Raw genomic sequence first — 20,007 nt, 5'->3', positions numbered from 1 at the left:
TGCTCAACATCGCTTGGCATCAGGGAAATCCAAATCAAAACCTCAATGAGATACCACCTCACACCCGTCAGAATGGCTAAAATTAACAAGTCAGGGAACGACAGATGTTGGCAGGGATGCGGAGAAAGGGGAACCCTCCTACACTGTTGGTGGGAATGCAAGCTGGTGCAGCCACTCTGGAAAACAGTATGGAGGTTCCTCAAAAAGTTGAAAATAGAGCTACCGTACGGCCCAGCAATTGCACTACTGGGTATTTACCCCAAAGATACAAATGTAGTGATGCGAAGGGGTACGTGCACCCCAATGTTTATAGCAGCAATGTCCACAATAGCCAAACTATGGAAAGAGGCAAGATGTCCATCAACAGATGAATGGATAAAGAAGATAGATATAGATATAGATATAGATATAGATATAGATATAGATATAGATATAGATATAGATATAGATATACAATGGAATATTAGGCAGCCATCAAAAAAACGAAATCTTGCCATTTGCAATGACGTGGATGGAACTAGAAGGTATTATCCTAAGCGAAATAATTCAATCAGAGAAAGACATGTATCATATGATCTCACTGCTGTGAGGAATTCTTAATCTCAGGAAACAAACTGAGGGTTGCTGGAGTGGTGGGGGGTGGGAGGGATGGGGTGGCTGGGTGATAGACATTGGGGAAGGTATGTGCTATGTTGAGTGCCATGAACTGTGTAAGACTGATGAATCACAGACCTGTACCTCTGAAACAAACAGTACATTATATGTTAAAAAAGAAGAAGAAGAAGATAGTAGGAAGGGAAAAATGAAGGGGAGGAAATCGGAGGGGGAGATGAACCATGAGAGACTATGGACTCTGAGAAACAAACTGGGTGTTCTAGAGGGGAGGGGGTGGGGGGATGGGTTAGCCTGGTGATGGATATTAAAGAGGGCACATATTGAAAAAAAATATCCTTGCTCTATCCATTATTTGTTATTTGTCTGTAAGCAAGTTACCTAAACCTCCTTGAGTTTCAGTTTTTTAATCTGTAAAATGGAGATCATCCTCACAGGGGTGGTTGTGAGGATTAAATAGTACAAATTGAGTGAAGGGCTTAGCACGTTGCATGACAAACAGTAAGACTGCAGTAAATAGTGGCCACTGTTACTCCTATTACCAGCCTCATTTCTCCCTACCCAGCTCCATCTTACCCTTCCTTTTTGGCTGTGTCTACACACAAACACTGCCTGGCTTAATGAAACACTGGTCATCTCATCTAGCCCAGTATCTCAAGTTGGTCAAGGTGCTTGATTGGCGGGGAGGGCGCCTGGGTGGTTCAGTCATTAAGCATCTACCTCTGGCTCAGGTCATGATCCCAGGGTCCTGGGATTGAGCCCTGCATTGGGCTCCATGCTCGGTGGGAAGCTTCATTCTCCCTCTCTCACTTCCCCTGCTTGTGTTCCTGCTCTCACTATCTCTGTCTCTCTGTCAAATAAATAAGTAAAATCTTTAAAAAAAAAAAAAAAGATGCTTGATTGGCAGTCCTGATATTTCAGACTTTGTCTCTCTCTCCCTCCTTAATTTCCCCATATCCTTTTATCCTTGAGACACTTGACTTTCCCCAACTTTCCTGAAAATACCTGCTGAGACAGTGGCCATCAACATTGCCTTTCAGTCAAGAGCCCCACCTGGATTCTGCCCAGAACACTTGGCTAAGAGAGCAGGGATGTCTGCCACTTACAGTTTCTCTCACTTTGCCCACCATGTTTAATTCATGTGTGTTGCAGACCATTTAAAGAGGTTCAGTGAGCTGTGAAGATCAAGATATGAGCCATACAGATTGTACATTATTGAATTAAGATGCTAAATATGGAGCCTACGTGATGTCAAGGAGGGAATAGTGAAAGCCTTAATGGTTTATAATGATGAAAATCAAGGTGGGTCAAGTCAGTAGCAAATTGAAAAGATGTATGACTTCAAGGAAAAGGCCATTTGTCATAGGAGAATCATCCTCAATTTCTCCCTCTCCCTCATCCTCTACATTCAGTTCATCACTGAAACCTGTCACTTCCACCTCCAAATAAATCTCAAGTGTCCACTTCTCTTCATTCCCACTGCCATCACCCAAGGTCAAGCCCCCATCTCTGCTTTAACTACTGTAATAGGCTCACTTGTCTCTTTGGATCTGTCTTACCCTTCTCTAATCCAATCTCCACTCTGTCTAAAATATAAACCAAATCATGCCACTCCTCGGTTTAAAATCTTCCAACAGCTTCCTGTTGCTCTTAAAATAAATCTAAACCTTTTATCATGGTTTTGGATCTCTTTGTGGCCAATCTTATTTCAATCCATGCCCCCCCTTGCTTACTCTACTGTGGCCATCCTTCTCTCTCTGTCCCTCCAACATGCTAAGCTCATCCCCACCTTCAGGCTCTAGCATTTCCTGTTCCTTCTGTCTATGTTTTGCATGGCTGATGCATTCTCAACACCAAGGCCTTGGTATAGAGCAACCTTTTTCAGCCCCCTCTCAATGTAGTTTCCCCCACTTACACTCCAGCTCACCATCCTGCTTATGCTCTCAACAACCTTGCTGATTTTTCTTGACTTTTTTCTATCTGCTCCATTAGGGCAGAGACCATTTCTATCTCATTCATGCTGTATCCCTTGTACTTTTACAGTGCAAATAATATAGTACTTGATCAATAAACATTTGCTGAAAGAGTAAATGAATGAATGCCATGGAAAGTCCCATTCAAAGATTTGATCTTTCGTTGGACAATTACAGACTCAAATAATTTCTCACACTCCTTCATTTTCTTGGCTTTAGGCTGAAAATCCACAGCTACCAAGATTATTGAAGGTAACATAAAGACACAGGCAGTTGGTCTCCAACAAAACAAGATAAAACAACAAAACTTCCACATTAGTAGAAATAAAACACTTGTTCATCCACTAAATATTCACTGAGTGCCTATGATGTGCCAGATACTGATCAAGCACCCGTAATACACTGGTGTTTATCACAGCCCAAGTGGAGCTTAGCGTCTGGGAAAGGCAAACGCCAAACATATAAATATATAATTATACCCTAGGTTAAGTGCTTTGAAGGAGAGGAAAAGCTTCATGTTGAGAATAATAATGGGGGAGGCGGGATGGTCAGGAAATGTCTTTCTGAAAAGATAAAAACATTTAAGCCATGACCTGAAGGATGATGAGTGAATAATAAAAGGGATATGGTCCAAGGGAAAGCATTTGGCCATCTGGATGGCCTGTATCTTAAAGTAGCAGCAAGCAGCTTTGGCTGATACATCTTTGTGGATGAGGGCAAGTTAAGGGCCTTTACTCCAGGGACCAGGAGGGGCCATGCATGGAGCTCTCTGCCACCTTCTCACACTCCCCTTTAGCCACAAGGGAAATAGATTTTTTTAAATCAATTCTTTTTCTATGAAAATAACTTTTGCATCCCAAGTCTGGGCATTCTGAACTCAGAAGGAACCTCAAATAGGATCTTCCTTTGCTTCAACAGCTTTGATCTTTGTCTTCACTATGTGTCTTTGGCTCCTTGAAGGATTAGAGTTGATCTGACAAACTTCAGCACATCAATCTCTCCCTACATGGCAAGGATTTGTCTCTCTCATCTCCAGAGAGGAAACCATTTACCTCCTCTGATTCTTCTGGGTGGCTGACAGAGAGCAAATTAGAGCAACACTTACACATCTATGGCAAAATTTTTCTGAGCACACTTGTTTAGGAAAAACATCTAAATTGTTTGAAAGTCTATAATTCCTGTCAACTCATTATAAAAACTTGGGCATGCAGACCAAGTGGGAAAGGAGGAAGAGATAAAAGATCAGTGCCTTCTGGAGTTGGAAGGCCCTAGTTCCTCTTCTGGACAAGATCTTCAGTTAACAACCACTCCATGCCAAGAGCAACCGCTCTATACCATTAGTCATGCCCACAGTGGGGACATCCATGGCCTCCCCTCTTGAACCTGGAGGAATCTATGAGAAACATGGACAAAACACGGGATGAGGAGTCCATGCACAGGATTCTAGTTGTGCACATTGGCTACTAGAATTTGTCTCTACCTTGTTGCATGACTGTGAGCAAATCTCTTTATCTTTCTGAATCTCAAGGTCCTCTCTTCTGGTAAAATGAAGTCATCAAACTAGGTCAAGCGTTTTCTAATATTTTTTTTTTTTAGCAGCATAACCTTTTCTTTAGAGGAAATCCTATGTGGAGGCCCAATATATAAAATGGGTAGAGTCCACTTATATTTTGTCCCTTGTGAGGGGTCCCCAGAAGGTGCTATTTGAAATGCCTAGTGCTACTTGAAACATTACTTGAAAATCACTGAATTAGAAGCCTGCATGGTCTTTGATTCAAAAGGATGTGAAGGCTGATTTGTTCCATACTATGGACTGAGTTATGTACCCCTCAAATTCATATTTTGAAGCCCTAATTCCCAGTATGACTGTATTTGGAAATTGAGCTCTTAGGAGGTAATCCAATAGGATTGGCGGCCTTATAATGTACATACACCAAGGAAAGACTGTGAGGACACAGCAAGAAGTTGCTGTCTGCAAGCCAAGATGCTCACCAGGAAGCAATCCATCAGCACTTTCATCTTGAACTTCTCAGCCTCCAGAATCGGGAGAAAGTAAGTTTCTGTTGTTTAAGCCACCCAGTCAGTGGTATTTTGTTATGGCAGCCTGAGCTGTGGAGTCAGTGACCCCTCAGTCTAAGGATGAGAGTGGCCATTGGAACTTTGAGTTTGACTCCTTTAATGTCCATGAATCAGTGTCCCAGGTGGAAGGCAAAGGGATGTCCCACTTACTCCACAAAGACTTCCCCATCCACTCCAACCACATAGGAAGCTTTCTTCCCTGAACTCTTCCTGCCCCCATGTTTTGTTTATCTCTTAGTTGAATAAAGAAAATCAACCTAACTTAAAATCACACAGGCAGGGTGTACCTGGGTGGCTCAGTTGGTTAAGCATCTGCTTTCAGCTCAGGTCATGATTCCAAGGTCCTGAGATTGAGCCCTGCATTGGCTCTGTGCTCAGCAGGGAACCTACTTCTCCCTCTCCCTCTGCCCTCCCCTCCACCCCCCGCCAGCTCTCTGTCTCTCTCTCTCTCTCTCTCTCTCAAATAAATAAATAAAATCTGTAAAAAAAAAAAAATCACACAGGCAGTTAGGTCTTTCCAGTTCCCCCTCCAAACTCTTACCTTATTCCTCTGTCCAACAATCTCTGCTGACTCCCCAGTAGGTATCAATAAAGAACAAAATGTCACATACCCCAACCCTGCCTTCCATAGCATCCCTACAAGTAACCTAGGCTATGGACCACTCATGGATTCCCATGACACGCCCGTGTTTATTTCTGCATGTTATTTAGTCTATGTACAGTAAGTTTACTTCATCTGGGATGCCTCCTCTACCACCTCTAGCTATCTAATCCTGCCCATCCTTCAAGATCCAACTCATATACCACCTTCTCCATGAAAGCTTTCCTGAAATCTCTAGTTGGAAGAATTATCTACCATTTTTGCCCCTCTGTCACCACTGACTATGCTGACCATGGCACATAGCACCTATTTTTCCACTATGACTATTGGGCAACTTCTTAAATCCTATTCTAGGTTGCAAATGTCTTGAGGACAAGGACCATGTCTTATTCATCTTTCAATCTTATGTACTGCCTGGCATGGTGCCCTGCAATTAGAAGGTGCTCAATAAATAATGGTTAAGTGGATGAATGGATGGATGGATAGATGAATTCGAGAATAACTGTATCTGATTAGGTTGGGAATAATTTAAGTATAGATAGAGTTTTAATATGCCTGTGCATAAAAGAGGAAGTATGAACCTGGAATATGTGATGAGTTTGGGGGCAGATGTCAGAGATGAAGGTATAGTAACTCATAACTCATTCAAAAGGCTACACATTTTTTAAGCACTAACAATATGCCAGGAAATATTATGCAGCTGGTGAGCAAAATAGACAAAATTCTTGCCTCCTTGGAACTTGCAATGTAGTGGAAGAAACAGATATTAAATAGACACTTGAATATTATATAAAATAATATAACTAGTAGCTTGTTATATAAAGGAAAAGAAGTTGCTCTAACAGAGAATGAGAGAGGGACCTAATTTAGATTGAGGGGTTAGGAAAGGGCTTTCTAAGGAGGTGGCATCTTGGAAGAAGATGAACTAGGTTAAGATCTGAAGGGTGATTAGGAGCCAACCAGGCCTAAAGGCAGGCAAAGGTCCTGAGGCAAGAAACTGATGCCTGCAATGAACTGCAAAGCCAGGAGGGTCAGAGAGAACTGGTGGAGAATTGGTAGGAGAGGAAGACAGTGGATAGCTGAGGGCCTGATCACACAGGACCTTCCAGGTGAGGAGACTGATTTATTCTAAGTGTGGTGGAAAGTCACTGAAGGGTTTCAGCAGTGGAAGGACGTGACCCTCTCCTCACCTCGGCAGCAGCACAGCGAAAGGATTGGACCAGAACAGGTCTGGCACAGACTATAGTTAGAAGACTATTGCAAGCAAGAGTTTGAAGTGGCTCAGGCTGAAGGGATGGCAGTGGATATGGAAAGAAGTAGCAAGACCAAAGAAACATTTTGGAGGCATAGTGTCAGTGTCTCGTAAGTCCGTGATATCAAGAACTCATCTTATACATTGCTGAATCCCGATGCCCATAATACTGCTTGGCATAAAGCAAGTGCTGACTAAATATTTGGTGAGTAAACTTATGATGGAATGATTTATAAATTAGAGATAAAAGTGAAAAAGGAGGTGTAGAGAATGAATTCCAGGAGGATTGAGGTAATATTTATAGAGATGAGAAAAAAATAAGGAGAAGCTGTTTGGGGGGATAAGATCAAAAATTTATTTTTTGACATGTGGAATTTTTTTTTTGAAATCTTCACGTATATATATATATTTTTTTAATTTTTTTATTGTTATGTTAATCACCATATATTACATCATTAGTTTTTGGTGCAGTGTTCCATGATTCATTGTTTGTTCATAACACCCAGTGCTCCATGCAGAATGTGCCCTCCTCAATACCCATCACCAGGATAACCCATCCCCCTCCCCCCCTCCCCTCTAGAACCCTCAGTTTGTTTTTCAGAGTCCATCATCTCTCATGGTTCGGGGAGACGAACCATGAGAGATGATGGACTCTGAAAGACATGTGGAATTTTATAGGTGTCTATGAGACATCCAAAGCAATACTGTGGTCTGGGGATAGAAGTTCAGGTAGTATCTACACAGATACAGCATCCCAAGCCATGCGATCATCTAGGACAGGATTTCTTGACCTAAAGTCTACAATGGCCAAAGGGTTTGTGCATAATATTCAGGGAATCCATGAACTTGTATGGGAAAAACATTATATTTTCATTTTTACTAAATTCTAACTGAAATTTAGCATTCCATTATGAATGTAGGCAACAAACTACAGCAGTATATGTGATACCTGTGAATTTGTCCATGATGAAGAGTACAGATGATTTCGTATCACATTACAACTGTTATAGACCTCTTGCAATATCATTTGTGCTTCAACTACTTCAACATTATGGAAGTCATTGGACTTACCACTAGACCTTATAATTTAACACACTGGCCAAAAAAGCACATATATTCCTATATTACAAATTTGGGTTTTTTATGTTTTGATAAATGTTTTTCCAAATAATGAATTTCCTTTCTTGTTCTATGTATTTTTGTTAATATGTTTAAAAACACTGGGGCTGGAGCTGGGGTTCCGTCCTGGCTGGGCTGATGCAATGGAGGAGTGCCAAGTTCTCGTCCAGCAGAAACTGCAGTGGGACCTGGAGGCAGTACTCATGGAAGTGGAGGACACTACTCCCAACTGTGGCATGTCCCACTCCCAAGTTCTGGTGGTGCCAGCCAAGTTCAAGGTGAAGACACTGCTTCAGAGACACGGGCTGGTGAACAGGTACCTAGCAGAAGAGCTCCTGCACATCCATGCCTTTGAGCAGAAAACCCTGACTCCAGAGCAGTGGACCCATAAGCAGCAGAAATGGGGGACCAGGGACCAAGACAAGCACAGCCATTAAATTATGAATCATGGCAAAAATAAAATAAAGTAACATTATTGTGAGAAAAGATACATAGGCTTGACCAGCCAGCCGGAGGCTCTATATCACAGAACAAGTTCAGAGTACCTAGGAGGAGCCAGAGACCATGTCTGGGGAAGAGGTAGCTACTGGGAAGGCAGGGACTGACAGAGAAATGGGGGGTTGGTGGGGAAGCTGGGGTGAGGGAAGCTGACCAGAGAAACTAGATCAAACCAAGGAGGACACAGTCAAGATTAAGAGAAGCAGGAAGCTATGGAAAGCCTACGAGTTGGAGAACAAAGAAGGACAAGAGCTCCAGGAGCTGACCAGGGGACTTGATACCCAGAAAAGACTAGAGAGAGAAGTTTGGAGCTAAAACACCAGGGAACACTACTATGGCCTATGAAGAGCCTATCTTTAGCTGGAGATCCTGAGACATGTCTTCCAGAGAGCAACTGGGGATTCCCACGCTGGATGTAAGGATGCCTGGGGCAGGAACATCAGTGAGGGGGGTTGGCTGGGCTGGGATGTCAGGGATCTAGGACCTGCCCTTGACCAGCTCTGTGACTTTGATCTAGTTGTTCCTTGGGTGGTCCTGTTTCCCTATCCTGTACCTGAGGGTGTTGAACTAGAAGATCTTTAAGGGCCCCTCCAATACAGACAGTGCAGGATTTGTTCAATGTTCTGTTCTGGGCCTGCTGTGATACTGGCTGGCTGGTCATACTGGACAAATGCATTTCCCCCTCTGGGCCTCCAACTCCTAAAATTCAGAGATTAACCAAATGTCTTCTCGGGCCCTTCCAGCACTAATGATCTGTTATCAGGGGCTGTTTGGTAACCATAAAAAAAACAAACAAAAAAGGCTGGAGAGCCCAGCCAAAAGACCTTGCTTTCTCTGATTGACTGACAAAATCAAAAAGAGACTTACCTGGGCTGGAGGTGAACAGGAAAGGGGGAACCAGGAAGTGGACCCAGCTTCTCTGAGCCTCCCTCCTCTGTTCTCTCCTTGTACACCTGTTCAGACTTTTCTCACAAACACCTCATGGCACTTACCTGCTTCTAAATCTGTTGCTTCCCACCCCCTCCTCTAGCTCATTAATTGTGAGCTCCTTAGACTACGGAATCTTGCCTTACAGATTCACTTTTTATCTCTACTGCTTGGCCCAATAAATATTTGCTGAATGAAAGAACAATATAATAACTTTGTGAATTAATGGCATAAAAATTATATACCAAATTACTTTGAGAATAATTATTTGGGGCAAGAGAAGTGAAATGCAAATAAAGGGTTAGATATATCTGTGTGCATACTAAAAATGGGCTAAGGTTAACAGGTAGTGAGCATCAAATTTGTTAAGGGATTATGTTCCTCCACATTGCCTACCAACATGTCTCTACACCCTAAAGAAAAATAATTTTTATGAGCAATTCACTCTGATCACTCTATGAGGAGTGAGGTCTTCCAGCAGAGAATGAGTTAAATGCTGATCTCACTGTCAGATTCCAAGCCTCTGACTGATCCTCTCCTCTGCTTCCTGTTTCAGCAGTAGTAATCCAGCCACTGCCTACTCAAGCTTGAAGACAGGCTGCGGAGAGAGTCTCCTTGGGCTGGAGCTTAAGCTGCATGTTCCAATTGATTTGACCAAAAATCCCTGGGGTAAGGTATTAAGCCTTAGCCCAACCAATAACAGGGGCTTGTGGTTTTCCATTTGCTGTGTGTGCACAGCCACTTCAAGAACATCCAACAGAGATGTGGCCAAGGCAAGGCAAGATCTGGGGTTTCCTAGGTCCCCTTTTCCAGAGAAATCTCCAGTGCATTGAATGCTTGAAGGGAAAACACCCTGAATCAGACTATACTCGTTGTCATGTAGAAGTCAGAGAGATGAACTGAGGAAATGAGGATGTCTTAGAAATTGTTTACTTATAAGGAACTGAAAGTCACTTCAGCTAACTTAAGAAGAAAAGCATTTGTTGTGATGATGCAGGGAAATTCAGAGAACCAAACTGTATCTTGGGGAAAACAGAAGATAGATGGCACAGAGATATGGAGTTAGTGAAAGGTTAAGGAAGTAGAGATAGCAACTGGCTGCCTCTTTGAGAAAGCTCAGCAATAAAACAGAGAAATGAGTCAGTAACCCAAGGGAGTATTGGAGAAGAAAAGGTTCTTGGAATGTAAATTAAGGAACAGCAGTCAGAAGAGGAGCAAATAGGGAACAGAGAAACGAGATAATTGATGCACAGTAGATGCTCAATAAATACGTGCAAATTAATGGGAACCACCTGTGCTAAAAAGCATTAAAGTTAAATCTGACTCAAGGGACGCTGAGCATATTTTCTACTTTTCTATCCTCATGTTAGGTGACTACTCTCTGACTCCTCAGGCACTGCAGTGTGAGATTGGTGCATTACCCTTAAGGAAATCAACAGCCCTTCCCGGACTACAACCAGGGAGCAAGGAGATGTTGTTGTAGCTCCCAAGGCCATGGGCAGTTCCTGATGCCAGCTGCCTTGGTTCCTGCATATTGTGAGGCCAGAGTGAGGAGGCCAGAAAGCAGCAATAGGCCACAATCACATTTCCTACTTGCGTCCATGAATCATTATCAACCAGATACCAGCCCCAGGAGAAGTTGGCCTTTCTCTCAAAGGGGACTCTTGTCTCCTAGCCAGGACAATAGGGTTTCTGGAGAAGGGGCCAGTGGTTCAGGCTAATTATTCTAGCCATCATATTGGAGTAAAAGAGGTAAACTGAGTAAATGAGATGTTTTAGGGGCATTTTGGTTGCAAGGAAGAGATATTCACTTTTGCTAACTTGAGTAAAATGGGATTTATTTTGAAGACCCAGGGGAATATCACAGAACAAAATTGTAAAAAAAAAAAAAAAAAAAAAGATTACAAGGGGCCTTATAGGAAATGGGGAGCTGACATGTTCTTTTTCTCCCTCTATCCTTTTTCCACCCCAAACTGCATGTCTTTCAAATCTTCCATGTTATTTTCTCTCCCCAGACCAGTTTCTGTGCTCCTTCACCCACTTTTGCATGGTCTGTCAGGAATGCCCTGAAATGGTGGCCTCACCCCGCCACCACCACTAATGAAATCTTGCAGCTCAGCAACCCTGGATTAATGGCTCCATCTCTAGTCCCATTCCATATTCCCTGCAAAGAGTCATTTATTAACTCAGCTAGGGCCAGGTATCTGCATTAGCACAACCAGATTATTATAGAGATAGAGATACAAGATAATTAGAGCCAGCCCTTCCAAGCTGTGGATGGGCAGGTTTTCTAACAATGAGGTGGCATGGGGAGAAAATGAATGGCATATTTAGTTCAAGGTTCTGGCTGAATGTCACACTCTGGGCTAAACTCGATTTGCCAAGTGCTATGGAAAAAGTTGACTTAGTCTCTCTCACCTTTAAGGAAAACTTCTTGCTCAATTGGGAGCACGGGGAGAAAAATGCCTAGAGATTTGTCTATTAGATTATAGATTTCCCTATTGCTTCATGCCTTCACCTCAAGATAGGCTGGGGCCAACACCTTTTCCCTACGGGGTTTTGCTTCTCTGAATACAATGATGAGTTCCTTAGTGGCTCCTGCCCAGGCACAGAGATTGTTGGCTAGTTCACTTCTTGGGCAGGGTGAAGAACTGAAATGGGTTAAAATCATCCAGAGAATGTTCTCTGCCCACAATGAGCATTAAAGTAGACATCAACCACAGAAAACTATATGGAAAATAACCAAATATTTTGAAACTAAACAACTCATTTCTAAATAACCCATTAGAACAAAGAATCACAAGGGAAATCAGAAAATATTTTCACTGAGAAAAATAAAAACAGAACATATCAAAATTTCTTTTTTTTTTGAAGCTAAAGCAGAGCATAATGGGTAATTCTTAGCATTGAAAACCTTGTATTAAAAAAATAGAATGGTTTAAAATCAATGACCTAAGCTTCCACCTTTAAGAAACTAGAAAAATAAAAATAAAATCTAAAGTAAACATTAGGAAGTAAATAATAAAGATAAGAACAGAAATCAATGAAATGCAAAACAAAAATAATGGAGAAAGGGGCACCTAGGTGGTGCAGCTGGTTAAGGGTTCAACTCTTGGTTTTGCCTCAGGTCATGATCTTGGGGTCATGAGATTGAGCCCCATGAGGGGTTCCATGCTCAGTGCAGAGTCTACCTAAGACTTTCTCTCCCTCTCCCTCTGCCATGCCCCTCCCCCCTCAAATAAATAAATCCTTAAAAAAAATAACGGAGAAAAACAACAAAACTAAATGTTTCTTTTAAAATATCAATAAAAGTGGGCACCTGGGTGGGTCAGTCAATTAAGCATCTGCCTTTGGCTCAGGTCATGATTCCAGGGTCCTGGGATTGAGCCCCATGTTGGGCTCCCTGTTCAGCAGGGAGTCTGCTTCTCCCTCTCTCTCTGCTGCCCCCCCCCCCCGGCTTATGCTCTCTCTCTCTCAAATAAATAAAATCTTCTTAAAAATTAAAATAAAATAAAATATCAATAGAAGTGATAACCTTCTAGGCAGACTGATGGGGGGCAGGGAAAAGAAAGAGAACAAATTACAAATATCAGGAATGAGAGAAGGGGCATAACTACAGATCTTACAGATATTAAAAGGAAGATAAGCAAATATTATGAAAAAATTTATGCCAATAACTACAACTTACATAAAATGGACAAATTCCTTTAAAGACACATGTTATCAAAACTTGCTCAGGAAGAAATAGTTTGAATAGCTCTGCATATATGAAAGAAATTTGTTTGTAAAACCCTCTCCATAAATAAAATTCTAGGCATGAACAATTTTACTGGTGGCATTTAAGGAAGTTATAATGCCTATTTCACATAAAATTTTCGACAAAACAAAAGTTGAGGGGACACTCCCCACTCAGTCTGACTCCAGCATTACCCTGATCCCAAAACTAATTGGTTAGTCTAAGAAACCTAAGTACAAACTACTTTCCAACATGAACACAGAAACAAAAATCCTTAACAAAATTTAAGTTAATTGAATCCAGCAATACATAAAAAGGCCAATACATCATAACCAAGTGGAGTTTATCCCCAGAATGCAAGATCAACTTAATATTAAAAATCAGTCAGTAAAGCCACATTAACAGTCTAAAAAAGAAAAATCACAGAATTATCTCAAAAGTTATAGAAAAATCATTTGCCAAAATTGAAAATACCTCTTCATGATAAAAAATTTATGCAAAATTAGAAGAGAAGGGAACTTTGTCAGCCTCATAAAGGACCAAAGAATATATGGGAATATACGGGAAACCTATAGCTAACATAATACTAAAGAGTGAAAAACTGAATGTTTTTCTCCTAAGATCAGGAACAAGGCAAGAATGTCCACTCTCTCCACTCCTATTTAACATTGTACTGGAGCTACTATCAAGGTGCAATTAGGAAAAACAAACAAAAAAGCATCCAGACTGGAAAGGAAGAAATAAAATTCTTTACCCTAAAATTTACTTTCTCTAATTTCATAAGCTCATCATTCTGACATGATGGGATTTGGAAAAGTCCCACTAATTACTGTTACTAAGTAAAGCATCCCATCCCTATGTCTACCATCCCTCTTTTTAACACCAGAAGGAGGACTGCTCGGGACTGCACAAGTCAAGGACTTCCATTTTGATGTCATAGTGCTAGGGTTCTGGTCAACCTTCTCTCTCTCTCTCTCTCTCTCTCTCTCTCTCTCTCTCCCCTCTTCCCTTCCTCCATCACCACCACCCTCTCTTCCCAGGAGACCAGAGAGTTAAGGAGGTCCAGTGCTAAGCTCCTGCTTGAAAATGCTAATCCATTTCTCCCCTTTTTTCACACCCTCTCTCATTTCCAATAGTCCAGATTAATAAAATGGTCTCAGAATATGCTTGGGCCTAAGAGTTCCCACATCTTGAAAGAGCAGAGGAGAGAAAAGTTGTAGGCATGAGATCAATATCACATCAAGCTACTTTTTGCTTACTAATACGCTCTTGATATCCTGATGGGGAGAGATGATATTTGAGTATGATTTAGGGAGAAAGAGGCTCAGAAGCTCAACATGTCTTGATTCTTGGTGCTAAGCTGCCTCCAGCCTAGGCAATAGGAGTTGTCCATGGTGGCATAGCCATATGACTAGAGGACCATACAGAGGTTTGATGCCAAAGCCTCATAGTGATAAAACTGGGGCATTTGCTTAATCCTGCCTTCTGCATACCTTGCTTTCAGGAACACTGAAGTTATCAGCAGCTAGCACAGACAGCCAAGCATCCAGAAACCTAGGTCCTTGTCATTTTTTGCTCCATCTTCCCCTTCCCAACTACTATGATCACTCCACAGAGAATAAACTATCCCTACCCAAAATTCAATTCTGGGTGTCAAGATTGATGATGCTATATACACATAGGCAAAGAGACTATGAAAAGTTTTATTGCTCACATAGTGAGACTCTTGGGAAGAGCAGGATAGGCTCCCAAGGGGCCAAAAATGGCTTGAAAGAGAGCAATGAAGGACAAGTGGGTTGGAGTTTTACGGTGATTACGGAATGGGGCTGGGGTGAGGACCTGGCCTTGGGTGGTTTGAATCTCCCACTGATGCCAAAACAAAAAGCACCTTGTTTTTCTTATAAGCTTCCCCAGATATGGGGCAGGAAGAGAAAAGGAAGTGGGCTTTAAGAAGCTGTCAGCAGTCAAGTATCAGAAATGAAATCAGACTCTTTACTGCAACAACACTATCAGTAATTCTTCAAAGGGCTGCCTCTCAACTCTCTGCCCTCAGTGTGAGGAGCGTCCATCAGGCCCCCACCCAACAACATCTGTCTTTGGGAAGAGCAGTTGTCGGATTGGGAGTATCACTCCCACACAAGGAGCAGCCATATGCGTGAATGTGACAGGACCTAATGAGCTTGTCGAGAATATTTAAATTGCTAAACAGGATAGCATATTTACTACCGTGTTTATCCCTAAGCATTTGCAGTAAAAATCAAAGTGATGCCATTATGTGATCCCCCAGTGGCATGTACTTGGAAGCTCTTCTTTTTTAGCAAAATTGATTTGGGGGTTGCATATAATTCTCCCTTTCAAACAGCAATTGAAAATCTGAATGGTGGGGAATTAAGCAGAAAAATATGGACAAGCTTAAAGCAAGAGCAGGAAAGAATTTGCACAACTACCCCTGGGAGGTGGCTATGATGGCCTTATCCCTCTCTACTGTCCTATTGCAGGGGCTATCCACAGCATGACATAGAGGGAAACACCTTGGCTTTGAAACCATCAGACCCAAAATTTAACTCTGGCTGAGTCACTTAACATGTGACCTTAGGAAATTTATTTTCTTACAGCCTCACTTTTCCAATCTGTACTTTAGCAATAATAATACCTACCACAATAAGATTGTTATAAGGAAAAAAAGGAGACAATCCATGTAAGTTTCCAGCACAATGTAGGCCACATATACAATAGGTACTCATTAGTGAGTGTATTTCTACTACTATTGCCACCACCATTATCCATTATCTACCACCATTAGGAGTACCAACAGTATCAAAGAATTGTGAGTTTTAACAATTTTTATCTCTCCGTTCTTCTGTCCGTGGTACATAAATTACTCTCCAAAATTACCAATTGAAGGATCATGTCTATACCTTAAAACCCCCAGAGAACTCACCACCTCCTTGGCATACTCAGCATACTCCATTTTCTGGACACTCTAACAAAAAGTTCATCCTCAAACTGAACTAAAATCTAGCTTGCCATGGCACAGCATCTGTCAACAGAAAAGTATTCTGGGGGATATTAGCAGTTGGGTAGGAAATAAAAGGAAGACTCTGGTTTCCATTTATGACAATATTTCAGATGAGATATCTTGAGAAACCATCAGCTACAAAGAAACCAAAAAGACTGTCTGAAATATTTCTAAATATCTTTTTAAATATCTACTGCATAGCAGAAGTGGCATGACAATACAAAAAAAGAAATCCTCAGAAGCCACAAAGGAGACAAAAACACCAACTCAGAGATGTGAGTGCTAAGGAGCCAGCTGCCCTGAGGACAACTGCTTATCCCTGGCAACCTGGAGCTTCCTTTTTAATGGAGTTTCCCTGGAGAAAGGCCTGGGCCTGCGTAAGGTGTAAAGGTGAATCTGACACCCTTGCATGAATCTGAGCCCCTGAGAAGCCGATCCCCTCCGTGAAAGGGTGAACCAGGAAAAATAACCCCACAAAGGGAGACAAAAGGAAGTTTGCCTATCAGAGTCTTGAAACTGACAGAGGAAAGAAATTAAAAAAAGAAAAAAAAAAAAAGGTCTCTCTTGACACACCAACTTATGGAGAATATGTGGAATTCACTCTATCTGAAAAGATTTTAAAAATCCAATAATAAGTTAAAGAGGCCTCAGGTCAATCATAATCCCAGATTGAGTATACCAAATGCAAATTCTCTCCAGAGTAATACACGTTAAACTTAGAGAACTTTCACAATTAAGCTCCAGTGAGCATGATCTCACAATCTAAGTACATAAATTAGACCCACAAAGACTTCATATATTGGACAGAATATAAAATAAGTGTGTTTATTAAAAATGAAAAATAAAAATAAGAAAGGATAAAGTTACTAACATTGTATCTTGACAAAGTAAGGACACACATTATAATTTTAAGGGTGATCACTCAAATAACAGAAATAGAATGTATAATGTCCAAATTCGTGGAGATTGAAAATACAAAGTTTTTAAAAACCCAATCCAAAAGGAATTAAAAGTGGAGAGAGAAAAAAAACAATACTGGAGGAAAATAGAAAGCACAAAATAAATGGTAAGTTTGAATTAACATGCGTCAGGAATAACGTTAAGTGTAAATAAACTATATTGTCCAGTAAAAAGAGAAATATAAAGACTATTGGACTAGATGAAGAAATAAAATCTAACTAATATAAGAACAGGGAAAGATTGAAAGTGGTGAAAACGTCAGCCAAAATAAAGCTGGCAGATTTCCACTCCCAATCAAGATGGTAAACAACCGCAAAAGGACAAACTATACGGAAAACAATGTTGCCAGTGTCACAAAGGGCAGTAATCCTGAGAAATGGAAAACAAAGGAGACAAGCCTACAATCACCCATGCTCCCTGACTTGAGTTTCCAGACCATACATGGTACAGGGAGAGAGTACCCCGGCCAACCCAAAGAATTCCCCGAGGTCAGGAGATAAAGCTGGGAGGCCAGGCAGGTCAATGTGGATAGAGTTAGCAGGACAGGGGACCGAAGAAGAGAGAGCTACCCAGAGAGAGAACTCCAGAGATCTGCAGGCATCCCTCCAGCATTCAAAAGGGTACTGATCAGTGTACACAGCAAGGAAACTATCCAAAGCCAGGGAAAGAACCACCTGGAAGCTAGCTATTTCTGACGACATTGGAGAGCTTACACAAAGAATATGATAAATTTAAAGATTTAAACTTTCAGCATAAGCCATGGTCAGAGAACTAGAGAGTGTCTATGGTGGTTCTAAAATTATCCCCTAATCCTTGTAGCCACAGAGCAGATATGGCTGAAAATAAGATTCTAAATGTCACTGTGCCTGTTGCAAAATTACAATACAAGTTTAATTCATAGCTTTACCAGTTCTCCTATGTGAAACTTGGGACTTGACTATACAAAGGAGTAAAACCTGAGACTTTGAACAGAAACATTTTGGTGGACTTGGAAGAATCTAAGAAATTAAACCACTCACATCCCCTGAGGCTCCCTTGCTTACTTCTCTCTTGCCCAAAGGGACTAGTCAAACTTGCCATAACCTCACCCAAGACAGTTGCCTTTCAGGGGATTCTTCTGTTCCTTAAAACTCACCCTACACATGCCTCTTGCCTCCAGATTCATAACTATGAGCAGATCTCAGTAAAAATCTCATGCAAGAGGTCATAGCTTCTACCCCCCAGAGACTTGCTTGTTTCTCCTCATTTACTAGAAATGGAGGAAATAATGTATGGGGGTGCATTCTGAGGATGGTATATCACTTTAAACAAGGCAGAATTTATCAATACAAGCACACTTAGCTGAGAATCTGTATTTAATGCATTTGCTTTAATAGTTAAGAATGCCTCTAACAATTTGCTTGATTGACTGAAATCTGAACTCAATAATGGTTTATAATAAATGAAATTGATATGCCAAAGTTCACTGACATAAAATAGAGAAGAAATTGAGCTGTTGGAACTCCAGGGGCAGCATTCAGTGGCATTATCTTTGCATGTCCCTGGGCAGCAGTGGCTCATGTAAACAGCAGTGATTCATAACCAGACAGGTCCTGTGGGGGTGAATCATTCTGTGCTTCCTGCTGGTCTTCCTGGCTTCTGGCCCTTTCTCTGAGCTTGGTCCTCCAGCCTTCTTGTAAGTACTATATTTACTTTAATATTCCACCCCCAAATTCCTTCTCCATTAAAGTTGGCCAGATTTGCCTGTAACAAAGAACTATGAATTATATAATTTGTGTCTTTATCTTTCAGTTACAAAGGCTACGTAATAACTCATCATATGGACTTTAATTGTGATGGTAACCTGTTTCCCAGGCCGAGCATGCATGTGAGAGAAGACTTGGAAGAGGGGGTGTCAAAGTGGCAAGTACAGGAAATGCAAATAAAAGTAAAGTGAGGTATTTCACACCCACCAGGTTGTAAACAAATAAAACTTCTGAAAATATAAATGCTGGTTAAATATGTGAATAGCAGTCAGAGGGTAAATTGGTACAACCACTCTGGAAAAGAGTTTCTAGTAAAGTCAATGGCATGCATCCCTCCTTTGACCCAGTAATACCCACACTGAGAGATAGATCACAGAGAAACTTGCTCATACCCACAGGAGAAAGTAAGATAAAAGTCACAGTGGTGTTGTTTCTAGTAACAAAAAAGAAAAAAAAATGGAACTACCCCCCAAATGTTCAATAGGAAATGGAAAACCAGCTTGTGAAATACTGCATGACGAGGAGAGCGAATTAATTATAGAACGCATCAACACAGATTACAGAAGAGTACAAAAAGAATGATTCCAAATTGGTGCAATATTTAAAGCAGGTGAGACTAAAGGATATGTTATTCGGGAATACATGCAACAGTGATCAAATTCTGGTTGGAGTTACTTCTGGATAAAGGAGAGGAACGTGAACTGGGAGGGGCACACAGCCAGGCTTCAGAAGGATTGGTAATATTCTGTTTTGTAAGGTATTTTACTACTATTTTAAAGCCACTTGTATGCATTACATATACTCTTTTAGAATTATAAGATAATCAGAATTTAAAAAAAAAACAGTTTTATGACTTAGCTGGCTGCCTCTTTAAATACTCATGAAGTTACTCATGAAGAGCAAAGGTAATTTAGAAAAGAGAAAATGTCTTCTGCTTAAATCATTTATTCTCCTGCTAAACAGATTTGGGGGGTTTGGGTTTTTTTTTTTTCAGATTTTGTTTTGTTGTAATTACAGGACTCTGAATCTTTAATATAGTAAAATGAATCATAAATCTCTGAAAGAGGGATTTAGAACGCCATAATTCCCGAACTTTCTTAACCATGGACTATTTAGACTTAGAATACCTAGAATACAGATATGGTTTGAGGAAAAAAAATCTATCTGTCCTAGTTCCATGCCACACCTCCCACCCCCCAACCCACAACTATTCATTTCTGCACTCTTGGCTGCAAACCTTCGCTGAGTGTTGAGGACACTGCTTCTCTGTCTGCCTCCCTGGACTCCTGTTCTTTGCTGGCTCTTGGGATCCTAGAGATCTTGTTAGACCCACGAGCTTTGAAAAAAATATATTCTTGCTCCCACTCTGGCCCGAGGCAGGATCTTTCTGGGCCCATCATCCCCAACATGGACTGGCTTTTCTGCCAGCACTTACGTGGGTCTGTCTGCACAGCTTCTGCTCCAACGCAGCAGACAGATGTGGCTC

Source organism: Callorhinus ursinus, unplaced genomic scaffold (assembly GCF_003265705.2).
Source record: "Callorhinus ursinus isolate GAN/ISIS: 27379988/994484 unplaced genomic scaffold, GSC_fseal_2.0 scaffold9, whole genome shotgun sequence".
NCBI lineage: Eukaryota > Metazoa > Chordata > Mammalia > Carnivora > Otariidae > Callorhinus > Callorhinus ursinus.
This window is presented reverse-complemented; position numbering follows the sequence as displayed.